Below are 26,147 nucleotides of genomic sequence, written 5' to 3'. Positions count from 1 at the left end.
GGAGGGGGGAGCAAGATATTAACAATATAAGAACATTTTGAAGATATTTTTTTTGCTAGTCATGGTAAGTACTGTAATACTTTTCTCAGATCTCTGTAACTCTTTAGTAACACAAATTCAATTTCATATCAGTCTCTGCTAGGTGGAAACCAGTTTTCTTATAATGTCCTGTCTGACCTCCAGTTTATTTATATAAACAGATTTTTATCTTGCATCTGGTGTTTTGAACTTTAGGTTTCACTGTCAGCCATTTACCTAATGACTGCATATGGGCAATGTAGCACAACATTCATGGTGGTCCGGTAAGGGTGACAGAATGGCACATGCATATCCATCCCACCACCTTGTACAGTGGAATCGGTGACAATGTGAATATCCCAGGTGTTCTTTTATTAAGATACTTCTGTTAATCCATCTTTATCGAGGTGTGCATTACAATAACAATAACAGCTTTTTTATGAACAGGTTTGGAGAAGATATGATAGCAAAATCAAACAAATGAACAAACAAACAAACAAACAAAAAATGCAGTAGAAATAGAAAAGAGAGCTGTGGGATTCCAGAATCACTTGACTGGTGGAGTAGAAATATAGAGTTGGCTCATCCACTAGTGCAGAGTGACTTCAGTTAAGCAATGATAATTTGTGCCAGCTGAGGATTTAATTCCTGGTAGCCCTTAAGTTTGGTGTTGTGCATTTACATATTCGGCTTTTGTGTATTTACTGAAACGTGTATGGGAGGCAAAGAAGAACAGAAATCATTTGATATCAGCCATGGGAAGGTGCATCACAGAGGGTCATGGTGCAGTTTACTGCTCTGCTTGCTTTTTCTCACAGCATCCTTTTGCAAGGATGCTTTGCCTCCTTGCTGATTTCTCTGGTTGAGCTGTAGGTTTATAATGTCTATTTTAGGGCTGATTAAGAGCTGGCAACAGGAAATTTTGTGTGCTTGTGGAGTTTGAATGAGTCTTGGGGTTTGGTGCAAAATTATAACAACCATTAAGAAGAAGTATCATAATATATTCAGTATAGTTCATGGGTCAAGCAAAAAATATGATTTACTTCTCCATCACTTGTTGTAGCTGCTGTTAGAAAAGTCTTATGGTGGGAAAAAAACCCTTACTGTTGACCAGTGGGTTATGGCCAGATTTCTTATTTGGTATTTCAGTGCCGTACGAAACGACAGAGTCATTGTCTACTAGTGTACATTGACTTCTCCTACTTCATCTCCTCTTTGTGTTTCTGGCATTAAACATTCCCCCATTTAATACATTGGTCAAACTGTGAACATGTAATAGAGTTTTGGATAATTTTATATTATGATCTTAGAAATGGATATATTGAGAATATAAAGGCAAACTTAAAAGGAAGAGCAGAGCCATTTTGACACTGAGAAATGGAGAAAGAGTGCCTCTGGGGTAAATTTAATAGATTGATTTGAGAATAGTTTGCTTCAACATAGGATTTCCTACCTAATGACTCTGAATTTGTACTGAAACAAATGGGAAAAACTTCTTTCCTTGGGATAGGAAATACACTGATGTTTAAAGAACTTTCAATATGGATACAATTCAGGCCTCAGCAGATTCATATATAGGAAATGAGATATGCTGAAGGTTAGTCTGTTCAGCCCTTCAGACCATGTCAGGTTCACTCAAGTTCTTGTGCCTCTCAAGGGAACTCTGAGCCAAACAATATACACTGACATATATCACTGTGGTAATGGCTTTGATTCAAAATCAAATGATTTCTGTGGTTTACAAACAATTTCAATTCTGATATTTTGCTTATCTGACAAAAAGTAAAGAAAAAAAAAGCAATTCTTGCCTTTGGGGTTTTGTGAAGCTCAAAATGAGAAAAAAAATCCTTCAATTTTCTCTGAGTTTGCAGAAAGTTTTGTGCAGCTTTGGTTAAAACCTCACAGCTCATAGAACAATAATGTTAAATAAAGAATGCTCTGGTCAGGGCATTTTTGTGAACCTGACCTGTAAGATTTTTATATTTTTATTTTTCATCACTGAAATAACAATTAGATAGGTAGTGAAAGTAGTTTATTTCTTGAATTGTTGTAACACCGTATCAAAAAGGTCTTATATGGCTGACCAAAATTAAGCAAGGAATATATCATTTCTTCAACTTCCTAGAAGTCAGATATGTGATTTCTTACAATCATGTCAGGTAATGTTACAGAAAGCTGAGCTTTTGTGACTGTTCCAGACCTGTTTGATGTTACTGGGCAACCTGCCAAAGTCTCTTTTCTGTGTGCCAGGATGATAATTATTGACACTTCTTAGGGAAAGGATTTCAAGGAACTCACATCGATATTTTTTCCACAGTCAGAAACTGGAAATGCCACTAGAGCAAAGGGATCCTGAAATCCTTGTGGATTATATTCCTGGACCAAGGAAGACAACAGGACACCGAGAAAGTTAACCTCAGGCAGAAAAAATGACAGCAGCATGCAGATGCCTGGAGTGGAATTCAGAGAGAACTACTTGACAAAAATACATCCGGTGAGGAGGAGTGGCAGTGGGTGTGAAAACTTTGCGTGTTGTCTTTTAGGATGGAAGGTGTACTACTGATCAAAATGAATGCTCAGGAAGGAGCTGAGGGGTGTGGGTCTACATCTCAGGAATCAGTCATAGCTGGGGGGATGCAGCACCATGCACCATGAAGCTGTAGTCATCACTGAGCTCTCCAAGTTTTGTACCACATCTGTCTATTTGTGGCATTTGACTACTTATCTTGGATTTTCCTCACAGTCTCAGGAGCCAAATTAGCTTGGTTTTACGGATGAGATTTTTAGTGTGAAGGAGGGAAGTCTCGTGGAGTGAGCAGATTTTAGACCTGGCTGTGAAATTTCAGATCATTATGATCCTTTTCAAATGTGAATATTAGAACTGGCACCAGCTGTTATGGTGGGCTCCTCTCCTGCATACATGTATGTTTCACTACTCAGACCGACACAGGGGAGTGAGAAGTTTGTGTTGATTGCTGTTACTAGCTCATACTTGGCCTGCCATGAGTTGCAGTGATCACAACTTCTTTCCTGCGCTGTTATTTGAATGCTTTAGATACTTTCATGTGGTTATCACATCCTGTCCCCTGCTTACTGCTTTGCCAAGCTCCATGTGCTTAACAAGATGCTTAACTATTGTTAATCTTTCCTCATGTATTCCAAAGTGTGTCACTTGCATTTCTAGCAAGTAATTCCATAAGAAGTAGAAGTTACAAAGTTCGGATTCCTACTGATTTTTGTTTTGCCTTTGGATCGGCTGGTTTTTATTAAAAATTGAACTCCTATTCCAGCCTCTTTCTTGGTTAGGACTTCAAGATCTCTCTCAACGTGCCTGCCAAGTTCCTAAGACATTTATGCAATTTTCAGATTTTTTCAAAGTTACTCAGTATGTTTAAAAGTTACTGGTGTGGGGAAACAGACTGACAGACAGACAGGCAGGAGGCTGAAGACAGTGAGCTGTGTAAGTCTCATTTCTTTAAGGAACCCATAAAAAGTTACAAAGAAAAATTTATATAGCAAGTGTTAAGAAGTTAGATTTACAGCAGAGCGGTTACATTCTCTGTCCCCATGCAAAACATTGTAAGTTTTGCCATAGGTTCAACTTGTTTGCAGTGCCAACCTGAATAGCCCCAAAGAAGTTCTACTCTTTCAAGACAGTTTTGCTCAAAACTCAGACCAAGGAATAAGAAAGACTTGATTTAAATAATTTATGACTCCAAGTTTTAAGACAAGCTGAAACTGGTGATGGTTTAGCCCAGAAAGTGCACCTTAACCTGTGTCAGCTTGGGAGCAAACTTCCATGCGGTTCAGCTGCCTGTGCAGTGTGGCGAGGAAGGTGAGCCAGGGACGAGGACCCTGCCAGCACCCCAAGCCAAGCTGTCCCTGTGCCTCAGCCTGTCTGCTTCTTCTTCCTATGTCAGCCTCTCCAGTTGTGTGCTGTCGGCAGGGGTGTTTGTATTAGCAGCACAGGATAGTTGAGTCTTTACTGCTTTATGAGCTAGAAGGTCAGCTACACTTGAGCTTCAATCTACCATCCCCTGCCCTCCATTAAGTTAGCTGCCTGGAGCTTAAAGCACAGTTTAATCTCTGATAGAAACTTATGGGAGTCTGCTCAGGGGCAACACTCAAGCCATACCTCAAACTAATTCAACAATCCCCACGAGACAGCGGGGGTTTCTTAAGGAAGAGACCAGATGCCAAGAATGTGTCAATGCAGCCCAGAATAGCACTTCATGGTGCCATAGGAGGAGGCTGGAAAATTCATAGGACCAGCCGAGGGATGTCTGTGATGGGAGGAAACTGGCATACTGAAAGGGGCCATATTTGAATGTAATGAATGAGTGTGTAGTAATCATACTTATTAATTGCAATTACATCACTGCAGTTCAAAAGTTCTCTCACCAGATCCATGAGAGCCTTACAAAAGTAGACAAGAGAGAGAGAAAGGTGGTGATGCTGTCACTCCAGTGATGATGCCCAAGGGCACAAAAGCCTATGATGGCTGCAGTGTATGTCTAGATTGGGACTGAGCCTGGAGATCAGTTTGACTGTCTGCTTGGTTTGCTTCTGGTCCAGGCTGAAGAGGAGGCAGTGACCCCCTCAGTAAGGAGGTGGCACAGAATGGCTCCTTAAACCACCCCTCAGCTGTTGCCACCTCCCACTCCCCTTTGTTCAGTTTGACATCTAAGGGGGCTGGCTTAGGTCCCTGGTGATGGTCTAACTGATCTGTTTGACTTTGCACCTAAATGAAGGAAGGGTTAACATCAAGTCTGTTAAAATAGAGAAATTATTTCAGAAGTTTTCTGAAGTATTTCTGCTTTCTGTGGTGGGCCCTCAGCTTCTCACTGCTCTCCTGGGAGCTCCTGGGGCTGCAGCCTTGGGGACAAGGTGCTGACTCCCAGCAGGAGGTGTTTTGGTGTGGGGTATACTGAGTTACTGTGCAAGCTCAGGCCAAGTTCCTGGCCAAGGTGGCACAGGTCAGGTCTCAATCTATCTGATGCCTCCTGCTCTTCCCTCCTTCTGGTGTTTCCTTCTCCTTTAAAATGCACAGTCTGGTTTTCCAAACACAGAGTAGCAAAATATTTCTGCTCTTAAGCCCTTTTTGGACGCCTGATTTTGCACTGAGTTTAGTGGCCGCATGAACAGAGGCCTCAATATTTCACTTGTTTTGAAAATTCATGTTTGTATATTATCACCAACCACAGTAAAATCTGCAGTGTGGTAACATGTTGTGCTTTACATTGCCATGCTCTTCTTGTTAAAGTAATTAAAATTGCTTGTGCATTAAACAAACAAACAAACAAACAAAAGGTGCTAATCAGCTATATTCCCAAAAAGTTGAAAGAAAAATGATGCTGTCTAAATGGTTTGGAATAGTCAGACCTATTCTATTATATGTCTGTAACAGCAGGATATAACAAAGGTAAAGATTTAAGGCAATTTTGACACCTTAAAGTAGAACTGTTAGCACTGCATAGACTTTCAAATCCAAAGAGGATTCAGCCTGCTCACTTACTGCTTTCCACATCTTCAAAGGACCGTGGCTCTTTTTTAATCTTTCCTCTTTGCTGTGAAGCCATAGGAAGTTATTGACTTTACAGGCAGTTTTAGTACACAATCAAGCAAGAAAAAAATGCTGGTGTACTCTGAGACTCCGAGTTCAAGTTCTCATCTCTTTGTGTCACTCCCCTCTCTGTGCTGAGGCAGAATTTTAAAGTGGAGAACAAATGGTGAGCTGTTATACAAGGTTTTGTTTTTTGACTCCCTGACTGAGCCAAAAATCTCTGAAGATTTTATGGGAGGTTTTTGCTACCCAACAGTTCTTCCAAATGTAATTGGAATATGCTTTCCACAATGATATTGCTTAATTATAATTGGATATAGTTTGGACTCTGGGTCTGAGCGGAACAGCTCCAACATTGCTCTTCTTGGAAGAGCTCTGCAGAAAGCAATGTCTGGAGGGCTTCCAGGGAGTGCAAGTTTGCTCACTGGTCAGTGTTTGGACAGAGTGCTGCCTGCTTTCCTTTCTGGTTAAGTGTAAGAGTTTAAATCTCCGTTTGCTTAATGACAGAAGGTGCTATGAGAACCGATGCTTAAGTCACCAACCAGCTTGGCAAAGCTGGAAGATGAGCTGAGGCCATGTGTTTGCACAGGTTTTTGCTGAGCTGTGGATGTACATACTTCACCCCAGTTTCTTTGGTGTGAAGAGCTCAAGTTATGCTGACCATCATAAAGAGCCAGAAGATAAATAGGAACAGAAAACTGAGAAGCCAGGAAGGGAACTGTTGTGACAGAAGTCCCGAGGAAATGCTCCTAGAAACCATTCTGCCCACTGCAGGCCTTGGGCTGAGGCTGGAAAAGTTGACTTCCACCAAGTGATCTCCAGTGTGTAGAGGGAAGGAGGATTTTTTGTCCATCCCTCACAATTCCCTTTGTGAAACAAGCTGTCACCAATGTACTTTCCTCAGAAACCCTGAATGTTAGCAAACAATTTGGAATAATGTCCAAAGAATGTTTTACATTACAAAATAATGTAAAATAAGTGTGATGAGGAGACTAGAAACCAAACTGTGTAAAGATCAGAAATTAAGTTTTGCATCCTGATCCTTACTATGTTTCTGCAACACATCAGATCATCTTGCTGGCGTCCTGCAGATTCTAGTGTGCATTGAACTAACTTTCCTCTCAAGACATGATCTTGTTTTCTTCAACTCTGTGAGATGTGACAAGATACTCAGGAGGAGGAGTTCAGCCAAACATTTTGTTTTCTCACTCTTGTAGTTGCTTGCATTTGTTCTTAGCTCTTGAACAGTTCCTCCCGGAAAGACTTACAAGCATTTGAACAAAATTCCTAAATGAATGGAACTGTTGCCTTGTAAGAGAAGCTTTTGGTGAAGTATAAATAACAAGACATAAAGATACATTTACTTAATTTAAAGCCATAACAAGGTCCTAAAAATATAGCAATGGTAGCAGTTTTGTCCCATTTTGGGACTTCTAACCTGAAACCTTTGGAAGAAGCTTGAAGGGCTAGGATCTCTTATAAAATGTATGTAGTGAGAAGCTTAAGAATGAAAATGTTTCAAAGCCCCTCATTATTTAGAAAGGCTTGAACTATAGCTTTAAATTATTCATGAACTATGTGCTGGATAACTGAGAAATAAAGGTATTACCTTATCTATGTCTTATTCAACATTTGTCTTCTCTGTTTAGAGGTAAGGACAAACAACACTAATTACATTTCCAAATGGTTCTAAATTTGGAAAACTTTATGTGTATGCCAGCTTAATATGAATGAAGGACTGAAAGCCTGTCTAAACATGTTCAAGGGATAAAAGTGTTAGTATATGCTTGAGAAAATGCATTAGTAAATGTAGGAGAAAAATCATGATGAAATCAAAGAATTTCTTTTCTCCCAGTGGAAGGCACTTGGAAAACACATTACTTGTAGAGTTTACTGTGGTAGCTATACGTCTATGGTCTCTGTAAAAATGCAGGAAGACTTAACCCCATTAAAAGGAGATGGAATTATTTTTCTGCTACCCCACTGCAATGGGGAAGTTTTAAAAAAGTTTGATACACAGCTGAACTGGACAAGAGGATTTGCTGTTCTCTTGAGGGCCTTTGTAATCTTATCACCTGGGATTTGGTGACATGCCATGAGGAACTCAGAGGAAGGAGCTCAGCTAGACCTTTTGTTTTCTCTTTTGTAATTTTTCACCTATTAAATGTGTGAGCTTCAAAGGAATGAATTCATAAGGAGGATTTGAATGAGAACAGAACAGTGCTCAGCCTTATAAGGTTAAAGAGATTGCATTTAGTGAGCTGCAAATTAAACAGTTTAGCATATGAGATGGTAATCAAAAATATCGTGCTAAATGTCACCAGGATGCATGCAGCCTCGGTATGAAGAGGGTGGAGAGCTGTTCAGCTGTGCTATTGCCACCATACTGTTTGACAGGGAGCACACATGTGAAAGCTATTGAGCACTGCTAAACAGAGGTGAGACTACAACCTCTTTTCCCCCACAGAAAATGCTTATTTGTTAACTTGCATTGCCATAGTTTTCTTGTAACCTGGGCCATGATTTCATCCAGCTTACTGATCCTCTGCATCATATCTTTGGGTATCTGGGATTTCTGGAATCCAATTGTCCAAAAAATTAAATCACTTTTTCCCCTTCATTGGAGGCAGCAGAAGCTGGGAGTCTAATACAATATGCTCATGTTTGGATTTCTGGTAATTCAATTTAGGATGTCAAAATTTTATCGGCCTTTGCCATCCTGTGAATAAAGGACACCAGCTGTGTGCTTCTTCCCCTTTATCTGCTAACCTTGCATCCATGTTCCTATTGCTCTTCCCACTTGCATCTAAGCCATCATCCTCCTGCATGACCCGCTCCAGCGTTTATTGCTAGAATTCCAGTTTGTGTCTTTAACTGTTCAGAGAGAGACCTGGGGAGAATTAATTTAGTTCAGCTGAGGCGTTAGCAACCTCCTCTCTGACAGCCATTACACTGTCATGACCTGTCCTGCGTGTCTAACACTGATCTATTCATAGTATTCATATCAGCATGCTGGGCAGGTTTTTATGCTAAATCATCTTTCTTCACTGGTCCCTACTTATACTGCAGCAAATAAAAAGGCTTAGAGTAGTGCAACGGGCAAATGGGTCACTTTATGTCCTACCTTCTCACTGTAATTTTCTGAGTGAATTAAATGGATGGACTAGCAAAGCTGGCCCTGAGACAGACACATGCTGTGGGGAAGCTATCCCACAGAGGGAATCTTATTCTGCCAAATTGTTTGGTGTTTTGTGATATTGACTAAGTGAGGTCAATGAAATAACTTCCACCAGCGACTATAAGCAATGCTTGAACATAAGGCGCCAGAGGTAAAAGATTGCCTAAGCCAGCAGTCAGCCTGATGGCAACCTGAACAAAAACCTCCCAGTACAGCGGGTGGGAAGATCCTCAGCAAGGCACGGGCTGGGTCATCGCATGCAGTCCGTGGGAGCGGAGCACCTATGGGCACCGGCCTCGGCCAGGAACCCCGGGCTGCAGCAGCTGCACAAGCGGGGAGCAGCAAGTCAGTCCCTTCTCTGAGCAGCTCACAAGGATAAGCAAAGAAACAACAGATGGAGACAGGCAGATGGAGGAACACCAGGAAACACAGAAAATATTAGTCAGCATCATAGGCAGTGACCTCAGCATACCAGAAGTCTGAATGTTGTCAAATCATGGAAAAGGAGGGCTTTCAAGAGAGTTTTAAAAGAAGGTAAGAACTGTTTTGTAGTTATTTATAGAGAGTGGCTCCCGAGCATCTGGGAGAGTGGAAAGCAAAAGATGAATGGATTTGAAAAATCAGTCTGAGAACCATGCAAATGGCCAACGGGAAACTGTTATAGTTAGGAGTCTCTTAAGTGACTTACTCTTGGTGCAGAGTAAGAGATGGTAGAAGAGTGGGGCATAATCCATGAAGGACTTTCCTCTAAAAATGAAAGAGATGACCTTTAAAGCAGCAGTCTGGATAGATAGGATTGAAGAAAGAGCAGCACATGAAGACTAAAGAAAAAGAAGATGCACTCTTTGGAAATGCTGTGAGAAAAGGGAGGGGGAGAGAAAGGAAAGTAAGGCAAGACAAGACGTCATATGATCTACTGGTGACAAAACAGAGGACATGGGGGCCTGCTGCATGGACGGACAGCAGATGCCACTTGAGCAGCCCAGTGTTTCTTCTGGCACAACTGATTCAGATCATGAAGCTGCGCTGTTGTTTTAATGAGAAAGGAAAGCAGGGAAGCTGATTGCCTTGTAGCTGTATACAACCCAGCCAGAGTTAATGTCCTGTCCAAATGAAAGGAAGAGATAAAGAGCTCACAGACACTGTCACAAATGACAATTTTCTTCACCGACTGAAAAAGAATTGTCCTAGAAAAAGTGGGTGACTGTGTATTTCTGAGGGACTGGTGGATGATGTTGAAAGACACCCACAAATGATAGAGAGCAAGAGCCAAATCTGGGGAATCTTGGGTGAAGAATGAAAACTGAAGTAGGTAATATAAACATAGAGGGAGAGACATAAAATTAACTCTTGGCATCCCTGTTCAAAGGAGGAAAAGTGGGAAAAGGTGAGCAGATAGAAATGGAAGAAGAGATCTCAGTGATGACTGAAATAGGAGAGACTGCTTCTGGAAACAACAAATTATATAAAGAGACATCCCTGTCTGCATGAGAGCCATGATCTGGAGGGAGTGAAATGTAGAGACAAGGAAGGTAAGGTACGGATGAACTCCGGAGACAGCAGTGGCTGGGGGTGAGGGGAGAGAATAACAGCAGATGTGAGATGGGGAATGACAGAACGGCAAAAATTAGCAGTGATGGTGTGTGAGAGTAGGGAGTGAGGGTAAGCAAGCACTGCGGATGCATATGTGGGCAGGCAATTAAACCAGAGCATCTTTTGGTTCAGTTTCAGTCTGAACTCAGTGGCAACAGAAACCATTCTGGTTTGGCATTGTTTTGAGGTCAATAACATTTCAAAATAGTTATGTAGGCTCAGCTCCTATTCAAGAAAAATGAAATATTCAGAACAATTTATTTCTAGTTTTAGTTCAGCTTCCTGGAGGTAAAATCAATATGTCGCTCCAAGAAGCTCGTGTTAAAGAAAGGTGGTGATAATATAAATGGGGAAACGGAGGCAATAGAGGGAGAGAGATAAAAATGGAAAGGAGAGGAGGAGAAGGCTGAAGTGACATTCAAGGGTGGGAGTAAATAGATTGGGTTAAAAAAAAAAAAGAAGCTAGATGAAAAAGCCTTAAAAACAATGTTGGGAAGACCCAAAATAAATAACATTTGGAAAAAATCCCATTCCCAAAGAGTGCAAGGGATGTACCCACGTCTTATGCAGCCAAGCAAAATGCAAAACAATGGAGCTGAAAATCAAGTCTGAGAGAAAAGAAAAGCAACTCCTGGAAGAATTGTTAAATAGAAGAGCACAAAAAAGCAAATGTCATCACAGATAAAGTCACAAAGGTAAAAGTGGCATAGTTGCTAGTTCAAGCAAGTGCAGGCTCTTATTTTTACATATTTTGTAATTTAATATAACCTAATGATGTCTCAAACTCAAAACAATTCAGGTAATTCAAAGCTAATCCTTTGAAGACTGCAGGAATACAGTATATACATACATTCTCCCAAGCATTCATTTGGCAGTGAGCCTAGAAAACACTGGTGTTCTGCGAATGCTCACATGTAGCAGTGTGCTGCCAAAATTTCAACAAGATGGTCTGTCACAAATTTGCCATTGAATTGATGACACACCTAGTTGGCAGGCAGGACTGATTAGAAAAGAGAATTTCTTTTCAACAGGGGATTCTGGAAAAAAACAAAACAAAACAAAACAAAAACCACAAAAACACCCCACCCCCCCCGAAACCCAACAACTTTTACTCAGATTTTCTCACCATTTAAGCAAGCAAATAAATAAAATCTTGAAGTAAGAACTGAAGTGTTTGGGGTTTTTGAAAAATGAATTTTGTTTATGTTCCCAGCTTTTTATTAGTGTGGGTGTGAGTGGTATTCCCCTTCTTCTTTTGAAACAAGTCATGAAGGAAAACCAAAGGACACAGCCAGATACCTTCAATCTGGAAACCAGATGAGCTTTTGACATTTCAGGTTTTTGACATACTTCTATTTTTTTACATGCTGTCTTGAAAATTTTTCTTTCAGAATTTGGGCATCCAACTGAATTATGGCTACTAAATGGATTCTGCAAGTCCTATGCTTCAGTGTCAGGTTAAGGGGCGGATGATAAAGTCACAAGAGCGTTTTACGGGGAAAGAGAGAAACCAGCTCTTAGAAGGAGGGCAGGACAGTTTGTGAAGGAGTTGCTATATACTCTTTTCAATTTGAAATTTAAGGGATTTTGATTTCTTGAAAGATATTTTGAGTCAGCAGCTAAATTTGGCATGTCAGAAATGTTCATTAGACAAGACAAAGATTTATGAGTTCGTCTGGATATTGACATACATTAGGAAAGAAATACCAATATCATTGGTTTGACTGGTCTGCCATAGTGGATAAAAGGTACTTCTCTCCTACTGGCTTTAGAAAGGCAAGAAAATAGCATACTTTTTTTTTTCCTGCTTCCCTCACTTTATTTTCTTCCTTAATTTGTTCAAAAATATTGCATGCTTAAGAGACACCTGCATGCCCTTGGTGCAAAGTAGACACCTGTCAGTTTGTCCTTTTGCAGAGAAGGAAGGAAGTGCCTGGAAAGGTTACCCAGGATAGGGCCCACAGGAGGGTGGTCTGACGGTTGGCTCCAAAGACAACATCATGGAGGACAGAACTGGTGGACACCTCTCTCCAGCAAATCTGATGTGTGGAGGTAGGAGGTTAGAGGCTGCAGTTTTGTAATATTGGTAAGAGAGCTGTGTTCAACCTCCAAACAGAAGCATTAACACTTCTGAAGGGGAATGTAAATACTTTGAGGAGACTCTGTAGAGCTTTAGTGGATTCTAGACTGAGAAGCTTTTCATATTTTCATATCATAAATAATGTAGAATATTTAACAACTCCTTAATATTGATGTTAGTGGTACACTGTTAAGCAATACTTAGCAAGTCAATGAGAATGTCAGGCAAAGAGGTAGAAATCTTTTATCACAGATATATAGTAGTATTTTGCTATCATTGTTGAGGGCTTTTGCTAGCCTCTACTAGGCAAGTTATTTTCCATGCTGATTTCCTCAGGATTAGTGTTAAGTATTATTATTGTCTTGTATCTCTACATATACTTATGCAAGCATGTGTTAATACAATATTATGTTGTATTGTTTAAAAATGTATAGAGATGCCACCTGGTCCAGCTGATGTGTGGACCAGTAAATGTTGTATTGCTTTATTTATATCATTTTGGGACATGCTTGCTGTTAGAATTTGAGACTTATGTTTGACAATGGAAAGTTTTAGCTGGCTAGAAATTTTCTCTTGAATAGGAACTATGTGGTGAAATTTGGAACTGTTCATTTTCCATGTTGGTGTCAAGACCTATATTTGTGTATGACTTTGATAATGTTTTATTAGTTGAATTTAATTTCAACCCAATTAGCTTCTAACTTTTAAGGTATCTGGCTAGATTACCACATTTAAGAGAAATATTGAATTCCTCTATATGCTGTACAAATATTTTTAGGATTGTAAGCATATGTTTCAGAACTATAAGTGTATACACATTAATTCATGTGACATGCATCACCGAGTAGGTCATGTATAGAGGCTTGTGGACCCATCCATCCTGACAGTCTGTCTCTTCTTGCAGTGGAAAGGCAATGAGAGCCAAAGAGTAGGAGCTGAAAGGGGAATCAAGGGAGCTCAGGTCTCAGAGCTACTGAGCAGGGTCAAGTTGTTTAATCTGTTCCCTTTTGCATTTGCTGCCACCTTGTTCAATTAGACTGCAAACTGAGGCAACTCTCTTACTATGTGTTTCTCTAAAGTATATCACAACAAGATCCCTATCTCAGTTAGGGCCCCTAGGCACTATCATAATATAGATAATTAAATATACCTCATGTTTTTAAATTGTTTCCAATCAAATTCTGTGTTGAAGGACTTCATTTTGAATTCAGTCTGTGTGTGGGATAATAATTACTTATAATTATACTTGGTATGATTCCTACAGAAGACAGGGTTTTATGGTGGTATCACAGAACTCATTAAGTTGTTTTTTATTAAGTCGTATAAGCATTTTAAAGAAAAGGTGATCCAGAAAGTAAATAGGAAAGCTCCATTTTAAGTTAGGATATTTTGATAGGTCAGCTGGGCAAGGAAGTGACTGAAAATCCAGTGATATCTATTGCAGATGAGCTCTGTTAGAAAACCATCTTCATATCAAAGCCTTCTCTATTCCAGAATAACGTGGAATTTGAGCTTCAGAAGGGACTGCAGTGATTTCTCACCCCTCTCCACTGGGGTGGATCATACCTGTAAGAATACAAAGAGCTGTTATGAACAGATACAAACATCAGCAGCCTGTGATTGGTTTAATAGGACAATAGTGATCAAGTACTTTCTGTAAATATGGTCACAATGGTGACCTCAGACAGACAAAATACTCTGGAAGTTGGCCAAGGTGCTTTTTTGTTGTTGTTGTTAAGTCTATCTTAGCAGACAGACATCATAGTTCTGAAGGCTTTTCTGAACATGCCCAGGCACTGCAACATGTCTTGTGCAGGGGAAAGTCACTTTGAAAACTAGGGCTGTCTGTTATGAAGAGGGCTACAGTCCTGCAGAGACAAATACAGGTGAGAATAGTTATGCTTTGATAGAAACAAGATTTTTCACCCCTGTATTATTTAAGGAAGCCAGTTATGTTGCACCATTGTCTAGCTACAGGTAGATTGAATCTTCCACATTTGGATCCTACTGATTGAATTTAAAGCTTCATTCTCAGTTTTGCAGTGCTATTGTTTACTTTATTTTAACAATAAAATGTAAGTGGCTCCTGCTGCAAAGTGACTCCAACCAGGCACCTTTTGTCTAAAGCTTTTATAATAGAGTCTGTCATATCTGAAAAACAAGTTAGCTTAATTTAGCTTATTCTGTGGGTGCACAAATGTTTTCTTCCAGCAGTGGATAAGCAAAGTCTTGATTCAATGGGGTTCCAGAGGACGCTTATGGAAGAAGAGTATATAGACCATGTGTATCCAGCAGAGGATGACTCCAAACTAACTCCAATAGTACAAGCTATTAGCTTATTCCTTGCATTTCAGGTGTCCTGAAGGAGGTTATTCTGATGTAGAGATGGGAAAGAACTGAGACGTTCATTATCCACTGTACTTCTCATTAAAGCATCGTCAATGGAAGGTAATGAATTTTACTAACCATCAGGTGAAGAGTGGTTGAAGACTCCTCTGTGGGTGTTTTGCCTACATGAAACCAAGAGCCAGAGTCATATCCTTCCCTGTTAATGTACACAGGATCTTTGCAGAAAAGATGGTGCAATGCTGTCAAGTGCAAGGTACACAGCCTCAGCAAGAGGCAGGATTCAGCTGCGTGTAGCTCACGCTTTCTGTGTGAGACATTGTGGCTGTGAGTAAAGGAGTAAATAAACAGTGCTTCAGCCCCAGTGCTGAAACAAGCTAAGTCTAGTCCTGCACAAGAGTATGTATGTGATTAAGAATCTGCTAAGAATTGGGCACCGAAGATAAGAAACTCATGTTCATTCTGCTGTGAATAATATCTATGTCCTCAGAATGCAGGCCAACTAATGTTTTATTCCTTAGTCCTGTCTGTTTTGGGGGGGAAGAGAAAGAGGAAGAAAAAATCTCCACACATCTAAAGTCTGTGGAAACTTTGGAAATGACTGAGCAAAGAAGCATATTGTCGTGAGTTGTTGCTGGGTGTGCAAATGCTAATGAAAACTTTACTTCATGTCCTATTAAGAACTACAGATGTTATTGTTTCCAATCCAAACACGTACAAGAAATATTTGCAGAACTGTCAATGTCATGCTTGATTACTAGACAGAAGAGGGAAGTACCTTACTCCAAGCTATTGTCCCCAGCCTCTTTGTATCTCCTTACTTGAAGCACTTTACCTAGAGATGAAAGTGCCACTTATGTATAAATCTGAGAGTTGCAGAAGAGCCCTTTGGAAAGCAATGAAATCCAACTTACTCAAGATGATCTGACAACAATGGCCCTTCTTTCGCCTTCCTGTAATCTTCAGGCTAATAGGAATAATAATATATTCTAGCATTTTTCTGTATGTATTTATTTATTTATTAGATGGAGGGGGAAGGAGGAGGTGACAATTCTAGTAGACCTATGACTTGTAGGAGTGGAAAGTATTTCAGTACTTTCTTGACATATTTTTATTTTTTTTAAGAAGAGATTCACTCTACAAATTGCATGGATTTTTATTGGAGACTCAATTCCTACAGTTTTCTTTTTATTTGTGCTTGAAGAACATGCCCTTTAGTGTGATTAAGGAATAATTGGATTCATTTTGAATTGTGGTAAATGGCATGGCATTCTTTTCATGGAGTTTCTGGTTCTGCAATTACATTTCTGCAGCACTGTCTAGCAGTCACGAAAGATTAGCTGTGTTTTCTTCTTCTGCCACACAGTTCTCTAATCTGCCTGGAACACAAATAGATCAAGAAGTGCAGCTTTGTAGATTGTATCAAATGCTTCTGTATGTTGCTTTGTGACTGTTGGGTCATTCTTGGATACATAGAGTTGACATATATCTCTATAAGAATTATTTCCAGAAAATATGTACTGCACACTGTCAGAAGGGTGTTCTCTTTCTTCCTTTTAAGTTCAAATTTCATAATTAGAACAAGATGAACAATAGGATCCTCTCACAGAAGAATAAAGATGTGTTCGACTCCCTTTCTACTGCCTTTGAAAGATGAATAAATGGGTATTTTCTACAGCCCTGCTTAATCTTCTGTTCCTCTTCACACCTTGCTACATTTTCGAGCATTTCAATAGGGATGCGTGAACTGCTTAGATAAGAGCCAAATCCAGAAAGAACTTCAAAAGAAAAAGATGAGGCCAGGCAGCCTAGAGAATTCCTTTGGAACACAAAATGCAGGTATATTTGGTACAAGGTGTAGGTGATGACCTTTGTTTTGTTATAATTTTACTTTTCATACACATGCATTTTCCTTCCCTGCTTCCTTGTTTCCTAGAATCTTCTCATCCTTCCCTGCCTTCCTCTCCTTTCCTTCCATATCCTTCCTTTTGTTCACTTCCTTCCTTTCTCTCCAGGAGGGTGCATGGTACTTTAAGATGATCATGCATCTGTGACAGAAGAAGCTGTTTCCTTTCTATTTCATGTTTTTACATTTTCAGAGGAGTAAGAACTTGCACATCACTTATGCTGTTGTTTCCATTCTGGGGCACGGGGGATTTAGCTGAGTGACTCTCATTGCTGTTAATGGGATTTGTTCAGCTAAAGTCTTGTGCAAGCCAAGCCTTTTCAAAAGAGAGAATTTCTTTAGAAGTACAGATAGACCTGGTTAAAGATTCTTTTGACGAGATATGAGGCAAGATCTTAGAGCATATCTAACAATTAAAGAATGTGGACAACTTTTCACAAGTTAAAAGTATTAATCTCACTATTATGGCCATAGTTCCATTTGGTTAATTACTTCCTGCTGTGTAAAATTCTTCCTACAATTTCACTTAAAGGTATTTTTTATGTCTGTCTAGAATGGCTACACAATGTTATTGCATGATTTTTAAAGCTCAGCTCCTCAATTATCAGAAAAAATATTTGCCAAGTAAATGTTTCTATTAAAATTGTCATTATCCGTCAAGTGATTTATTCCATGAGCAGTATTTGCAGAGCTATACAGCTGGTTGATTACTAGTACTGCAAAAAATTACTCTAATAAATTAGTTGAGAAAAAAGGTAAAAATTAATTAAGATAATGTATAAATTGGATAATATTTGTCCAGCTGTTTTTTGAAGGCTATCACCTTTCGTTTTGCTGGGCTTACATACTGGCAAAGCAATCCCTATATAAATAGTTCTAAGTTTATCCTGTGATCTGCCATCCTTACTTGAAAAATGTTGTATAAATGATCATTATTATTATTGTAAATCAAACCCTATTTTCATTTGGACTAAAATATAATGACATTTGAACAAGCAAGGCAGTGGGGCTGTAGACGAATTAAGTGCCAGGTGGTTTTATGTGTGCACTTTGAGATAAAGCCTAGGTTGTTCAGAGTCTGTGAATAAATGTCTATCCTGCTGGAAGCAATTGTTTGCTTGATCTTTTTTTAAAGTCCCAAAGTTTTTCTAAAATTAGCAATAGTGTAAGTACAAAACTTTGCATACAAGTTAGCAAGTTCACTACAGTGAACAATGTCTTCATCCATTACATCCCTTGAGACATGTTTTTGAGATGTTTTATTTCATTGGGCACAATAAAAAGAATAAAACAATCTTTATTTTTACAGAAAAAAAAAACAACGAACTCTCAAAAAAACTCTCAAAAAACATTTTTTTCACAAAATTCCTTTCCAGGTTAGGCCACCCTTCTTTGAGAAAGCAAGACCCCAGAACTCAGTACCTTTAGAATGGTTATTTTAGGAATCTCATCTACAGAGAAGTCTATTAAACATATGCAATATCTTCTGTATTTGTCTTTCATAGAAGAATTTTACAGCAACAAAATTGTGGAATCACAGAATCATAGAATCATAGAATAGTTTGGGTGGAAGAGACCTTTAAAGATCATCTAGTCAGCCACCTTGTCATGGGCAGGGACATCTGTCACAAGATCAGGCTGCCCAAAGCCCCATATAAACTGACCTTGAACACTTCCAGGGAAGGGGCATTCACAACTTCTCTGGGCAGCCTGTTTCAGTGCCACACCACTCTCATAGTAAAGAATTTCTTCCTTATATCTAATGTAAATCACTCTCTTTCAGTTTAAAATCATTACCCCTTGTCCTTATTATTACATGCCCTTGTAAAAAGTCTCTCTTCATCTTTTTATAAGCCCCCTCCAAAATCTCTCAGCTTTTCTTTGTAGGAGAGGAATTCCAACCCTCTAATAATTTTTGTGGCCCTCCTCTGGTCTCCTCCTCGCTCTAAAGGGTCCATGTCTTTCTTGTGCTGGGGGCCCCAGTACTCCAGTTGGTGTCTCAGAACAGCAGAGAAGAGGGGGAGAATCACCTCCTTTGACCTACTAATGACATTTCTATGACTTCTTTTGATGCAGCCCAAGATATGATTGGCTTTCTGGGCTGCAAGCACACACTGCCAGCTCATGTCCAATTTTTCATACATCAGTACTGCCAGGTCCTTCCCTGCAGGGCTGCTTGGACGTCCATCCCCAAGTCTATACGGATGTTTGGGATTGCCCTGACCCAGGTGCAGTACCCACCATGATCTCAATCCTACCATCTGTGTCATTGAAAAAGATATGAAACAGCACTGGTCCCAGTATGGATCCTTGAAGGACACCACTCATCACTGATTTCCACCTAGACGTTGAGCCACAGACTGCGACTCTCTGAATGAGGCCATCCAGCTAAATCCTTATCCACTGAACAGTACATCCTTCAAATCCATCTCTTTCCAATTTAGAGACATGGATGATGCGTGGGACTGTGTCAAAAGCCTTTCAGAGGTCCAGGTAGATGACATTGTTTGGTATTCCCTTGTTCACTGGTATAGTCACGCTATCATAGAAGTCCACTAGATTGGTCAGGCACGATTTACCACTGGTGAAGTCATGCTGGCTGTCTTGAATCACCTCCCTGACTTTCATTTACCTTAACATAGATTCAAGGAGGTTCTGTTCCATGATATTCCCAGGCACAGAGTTGAGGCTCACAAGTCTATAGCTCCTTGGGTCTTCCCTTCTTAAAAATGGGTCTGATGTTTCCTTTTTTCTGGTCATTGCAGACTTCACCTGACTGCCATTTTAAAAATATGATGGATAATGGTTTGGCAACTACATCAGCCAGTTCCCTGAGTACCCTGGGATGCATGTCATCAGGACCCATAGACTCGTACCTGTTCAATTTCATCAGGAGGTCTTGAACCTTATCTTCACTTACAGTGTGTGACTGCACTCCTCCAGTCCCTTCCTCGAAGTTCAGGGAACTGAGAAACTTGAGAGATGTGGGAAGCTTGATTGCCAATGAAGACTGAGGGAAAAAAATTGAGTACTTCAGCCTCCCTACATGTCCAGGTGGCATCCCTGTACTCATCCCAGCCAAATGTCTCTGGTTGCATTGCCTGTGCATTGCTTTCTTACTCTTCAGTTTGACTGGGGGGGCCTTACTCAGCCCTGTTTTCTTGCATACGAGAATTTAGGAGACATCTTTAGCCTGTTACTCTTATTGGGAAGGATCTGAAGTTTCATGTGGACCAATGGATTTTAAACAGAAGTGACAGTTTGCCTAATACATTTAAAAGTACATGGTGGAGTAATGAGCTTTATGAAATATGACACCCATGAGAGACTGGTGAGTCTTGGAAAAGGCAATCTACTTCCTTCAGATTTATAACATCTGAACTGCATTCTGTTATCTCAATATGTATTTACATTTCTCCTTTTTTCCTGTCTATCTTTATAAGCCCCTGCCTCTACCTTAAACCAAAACAAAAAACTTTCCATGTTTACGAATTTAGTGCATTTACTGTAATCTAACTTTACAGATTTAGGTTCACTTAAAATCTGAACATGTTCAAAGGTGGAAAGTGTGCTGGAGCCAACATGAATCCTTGGTTATTTTAGTATATGTCTAGATGGTCATAAGGGCTTTCTGCTCATTTGTCACACAGATGGCTGCTAAGACAAGTGTCAGTAGAATAGCACTGTAATCAGGATACACAGGTAGTGACTAAAGAAAGCAACTTTTCAATGTGAAACTCCCTTTCAAAGTACTAAAACACATTTTTTGGACTCTTCAGTTATCATCAGAGAAAATGTGTGAATGTTTCCAGTGTTCTATGAAGCCAGTTAATTTTACCTGGGTGTGATACTAGATCAACAAACAAATGACTTGAATAATTTGTACGAGAAAACTAGAAGGTAATAAGAGAGGCAGAAAGTAACATCTGTCTTAGGCTTTACTCTCAATCTTGACCACAGAAGATATTTGTGCTAGTTTTTTTTTTTTTTTTTTTTAAATTAGTCTAACAAAAAAGCCCTGAAAATGAATATATATATATATTCATATATATATATATATATACACACATATATACATATCTATTTAGGTATGGTTGAGGAGAATATTCATCTTTATGCCAGTTTGGTAAAGTTATTATGTCGATAGGTGCTTTGTGTCTGTCAGGGCACAGTTAGGGCTGAAATCACGCAACTATCTTTTACTTTACTGGAAGCAGGGACAGATGGAAAGTTATCTTGTAGACATGGCGTTCAGTGATACAAGAGAGTCAACGGAGAAGATTTTTCACCTCTGAAGACCAATGATCTAAGTCATATCAGTGAGGAGATATGTTACAGGCAAAAATGAGCCCATAATATCAATGTAAGCTCATGTGAGACTGATTATTATGTTGGCCTAATGCCCTCTTACTTTCCCTTACCATGAAGCATAAATAATATCCCAGATCTCAGTCATGATGCCTGCATTCATTCTGCATGCTTCTTGAGAATTCTTGTTACTGACAGGACAGAAATTCATTTGCTTAAATATTTTTTTTACGTAAATAATTGAGGAATTTTCAGGTAAGTTGAGGCATGTTTTTGACTGTGTTTTGTTCAGTTACCACAAAGTTCTATATAACCAAGTATTACTACAGTAGCTCAAGAACAGGTGATTTTTAAGCTCTCAGATTTGCATGATTATAGGAAGCAAAATTAAATGTCATTTCTGTGATCATTTCTCACAGGTAATTGATTACAAAATTACGTCATAAATGTACCGTATAACTTCTTATATCACAATTAAATAACACACTTTTAAATCCAAACAAGAGGGAAATTTTTGTTGTAAGTCTTCAATCATTTTTTCCAGTTGCAAATAAATAAGGTTTGGAATCTAAATGGACATTCCTTTATGTAAATTTTAGAATATGATTAATTTTTTGGGGATCAGATTCAAAGTATTCAGCACCTTCATGGTTCTTAGCACTGATGCAAAATCACAAATACTGCAGACATATAAGCTGAAAAGGAAAGCATATTTAAATTGTTGAAAAAGGCAGAATTTCTTTACTATACGCTGAATTCAAATACCTTACAAATAGATGACAGACTGTATTACCGACCCATTCAGTGATCTCAAATATTCTCTTCCTTAAGTCTCTTCCAGGGAAACTGTGAAACATTTGGAAAAGCAGTTTTAAGCCTAAAAGGGCAAGGGTGAAAAGAAGGTAAAGATGAAAGAACAAAAGGACAAATGTAGAGGAGAACAACAAAATAAAAAAGCACACACAAATTCCAAGCCTTTTTTGTTTCTCAGAAATTTGGATGAAACAATTGACCTGAAATGATGGTGAGGTGATTAAATTGAGAGATGCCATAGACATTAACGTCAGTTTGTATTAAACCTTACAAATATGCAGATAATCAGAAGAGAAACAGCTGAATTTCAGGGTTGATAAATGCCAGATAGTGCAGATTTAAATGCCCACAGACAGTGCTGAATTCACGATCATCACTCAGAAAAAAGAGCAGGGAATCGCTGTGGACAGCCCAGTAAAACATCTGCTTAGTGTGAAGTGATAGCTGGAAATACAGATAAAACATTAGAGTAATACTGAAAATATAAAACCATTGTACACATCAGCGGCATATTTTCAGCTGGGCTATTTCATTCATTTCTTGTCATCCCATCTGAGAAAGTTAACAGAAAAATAAATATGAACAACAACAACAAAAAAAAAGAACAGAAAAAAATGCAACAATGTTTTTAAAGGAACACAAATCTTTGAAACTACACCATGCAGTGGTACTTTTGGGATGAAATGTGTGAAAAGAAAACCGAAGAGCTAATCAACCAGCTGACAATGGCAGCAGTTGCAAAGCTGGAGCATCTGAATGACTAAATGCTTTGTCAAGTGGGAATATGAGGACTGTTAGCAGTCCTCAGATATTGATGAAACCTCTGTTTCTTCCTTTCAAAACAAAATGAAGGCAACAAAGAATAAGGGACCTCAACTGCAAATACAATTCACTTGCTGTTTTCCCCTATGTGCTCTACAGTGTTTCACAGGAGGCCATTCTCCTAAAATGTTGCTGGAGGCTGGGACACAACCACAGCAAGATGTTCCTCTTGCTGGAGGCTGGGACACAACCACAGCAAGACACGCTCTTTCCCCTTCCAGCTGATAAAAACCCGATGAACCTTTCCATCAAACTCCCACTATCCCTCCTCCCTTAAGTGCAGATATCAGGAAAACTAGGAACTGAAATATCCACCTATGATGATAGAGAATAGCAGAATTTTATTTCCCTCCACTTGGACTTGATTCCACTCCAACTGATTGCAGTTATGTGCTTGCAAATGACTGAAAAAGGAATAAATTCTGTCTGTTGAAAAAAACTTTTCCATCAATGTGAAATTCTCTAATGACAGATCTTCACAGAATTATATGGGAGTTATACTAGCAGAAAATTTGACTCCAAATCTGTGAATTCATTAGCCTGTTGTTTGTCTCTCTTTTCCTTTCTGATAGTAAAGGGCTGAAAGATTTTTATGTGCTATTTAGACTCGCATTTGGTAGCTTATTCCCTTTCTGTATGGAAATTAACTGTAATGGTTTGTGTTTTTATTCAGCCACAGAGCTAACATACTAACACTTGCTTAAACATCTCCAAGTGCTTATAGGGGAGACAATGTCTTCTCAAACATCGAAATGTTAATTCGTAGGTAATACCAGATACTAATATGAAACAGATCTGAGGTGTGGAATTTTCCGCCGCCCTTGCTCCTGTTTGGAGTTACAGATACTTGCTCCATGGGCCTGACAGAGCAGTGCAGCTGCGAATATTTCAAAATTTCCATCATGAAATATGAAACTTCTGTATTTGAAAGATGTCTCCCAAGGATTCAAGACTGGTGACATGAAAGCTTATCTCCCAAGAGTTAGGCCATGGAACAAATAGATTCTACCAAGCAGCTATTCAAGCTTCATTAGGAGTAATTTTTTAGCGGTGAAGCATTCTTTGAAAGATTTTTTTTTTTTTTGGAATTATTATTCTCTCTCATATCACTCACCTTTAACATTCAGAAGCATCAGATCATGCTGGAAGAGAATAAAATAAGGTGACTCAATTCAAATTGGGACCAGGGTATGTGACATGTTTCCTTCCTTCCTTCCTTCCTTCCTTCCTTCCTTCCTTCCTTCCTTCCTCCCTCCCTCCCTCCCTCCCTCATTGGGGACATAAATTTGGCAGGATAAACTCAGTTTATCAAAGACAAAGGTAGCTGAATGGTGTGTGCACTAGCCATTCTAATACTGCACAGTTCTCAAAATAGGTCTCTGGTAGAGAATATTTTTTTATACAGCCTGATTTTCTACAGCACTGCCATAGTATCACTGTGTCTCTAGGCTACTGCTTTATCACTAACACATTAATCCTACCAAATGTCTGTTATTTATTGTGCCATGGAAACTCCAAGGAGAGAAAATACACCCAGCAACTTTTTGCATCCTTTTTCAAAGCTCTTGACCCTGGTAGCCTGTAAGTTAGTTGAAATGATTGAACCTTACAGGTGAAGGAAATCAAGATTCTGAGCACCTCCTGAGGGCTGACGGTGAGACATACAACCTTTTCCTTTCAGTTAAAATCCAACCTCCTGTAGAATTTTTCTTATAAGCTACTACATAAGCAGTCATATACAAAATGTACAAACCCCATTTAACAGATTTCAAGCACATAATTTCCGTGAAAACTACTAAATGAGCCTCTGAATGAGGAGGGGAGCCTTTTGCACCCTGTTCCTGAAGAACCTGGCTATGGCATGGTCAGGGGGAGGTGACAGAGTCACCAGATAACAGGATGCCCCTCAGACGCCACACTTTGGGTTCTATTTTTTTCCGCCAGTCAGATATATGAGGGTGGTTATTTTGTCCCACCCATATTCCCCATTTGCTACACCCCTCCATTGTGAAGCTGAAGCACACATCACGGAGGATGCCCTAGCATAGATGCAATGCTTCCCGGGCTGTAGTCACAGCTGCCAGGCACTCCCAATAATGGAGAAAGTGACTGCTCCCCACTCCAAGAAATGTATGAAATGCTACAGGTTGATAAAGAGAGCTGCTGTGATTTGTTTTCCATAGTGACAAAAGTCTAGGGTTTACTTGGCACACACGTATACACACACAGGATCTTTGGTAAGGAGGTGTTTGAGGAAACTGCTGTGGGGTTGTCAGGAGCCCCTTGCAGGCAAACTTGAAGGATGGGTAGGTGTTTGCTCTGCTCCTGAGGGCACTTGCTCTCCTTTTTGAATCCTGTTAAATCTTTCTGTCTTATAAAGAATATTTTCCCTGGAGACTGTAAAGACACTTCAGAAGAGAGTTCTTTCTCCACCCTGTTTTGAATGCAGTAGATTTCACCAAGGATAAGGAATTTTCTAAAGACCTTCTCTCTTTTTACATTTAAATTACACGCGGGATGAACCATGCACTATGCTAGCAATATACCCTGTGAATTTTGCTTTTGGGTAGGAAATGTGGCTTTCCAGCAAGAATGCTCTGTTTATTTGTCAAGTTGAATTGCTCCTTCCTCGCCTGGGGTTATAAGAAAACATTTATTTTATTTTTTTTTTTAAATGGGGAAACAAATGAATGGTTTCCATAGCCCTTAACTCACAGAATCCCAGTTTAAGGTTTATCACAAACTTATAGGGAAAGTGGTGTTTGCTGAATGCCCCTTGTTAAAACATTGGCAGCACATCACAAATTCAGGAAGATGCCAGATGTCCCACTTGGTGTAAAAAACACAGCAAGTCTGAGAAGTGTGGATAGTTTCCAGCATGAGCTGTTAGATACTAAGACATTATTATTATTATATTTTTTAATATATATTTTGATATATATTTTGGTTGTGCTTCAGTTTTTGCTAAAGCATGCCTTTAAATAATCAGAAATAAAAGTATGGAGAGAAGCCTGAGACTGTGGTTATCTTCCCTTGCTGGTTTTCTTTCCCTTTAGAAAGAGCACACACTGAATTTTAGACGCCTTTAGAAGGTAGTGGTGTGCCTTGCAATTTTGGGAAGTGGGATTTCTGTTTGTGTATGCGATCTGAAAGGCAGATCTGAATTCAGACCTTTGCTTTGAATGTAATAAAGTTTTCCACAGTTACAGCTTCAGATTCCTTCTGCATGGGAAAACTCATGTTTTGGTAAAACTGACCATGTAACATCCATGTGGTTGATGTCCACTGACCAGGGAGCTGGGTATGAACCCAAGGATGAAAGAAGTGCAGATGTATTCTTGGTGATTTTTTTTCAGTTATTGCCTGTTGAGGTAGTTGAAACCTATGTAAGCTTGAGCAATCTCAGGACTGACAGTTTTTTTAGAGATCAAGGTAAAGTTATTCTACCATTGACTCTTTGATCAGGGTCTGATACAACTGAACTTCAACCTGACTCAAGGGAATATGCAAACGTTTCGCT

General features: G+C 39.4%; 1 protein-coding gene across 8 annotated transcripts in view; it reads left to right on the top strand.

Moving 5' to 3' along the window:
• LOC308191905 (uncharacterized protein) overlaps window positions 1-23,034 on the top strand; it is a 176,367-nt gene extending 153,333 nt beyond the window's left edge. For 7 of the 8 annotated variants that reach the window (XR_013948370.1, XR_013948371.1, XR_013948372.1 and 4 more), the window contains one exon: window positions 2,336-23,034. The gene's annotated coding sequence lies outside the window, so the exon portion shown is untranslated. The remainder of the gene's footprint in view (window positions 1-2,335) is intronic. The other variant, XR_013948376.1, reaches the window with a different exon arrangement.
• The last annotated feature ends 3,113 nt before the right edge of the window (window positions 23,035-26,147 follow it).

Source organism: Anser brachyrhynchus, assembly GCF_964034855.1.
Source record: "Anser brachyrhynchus genome assembly, chromosome: 3".
NCBI lineage: Eukaryota > Metazoa > Chordata > Aves > Anseriformes > Anatidae > Anser > Anser brachyrhynchus.
Note: the sequence above shows the minus strand (reverse complement) of the source record. Positions and strands in the feature narration are given on the sequence as shown.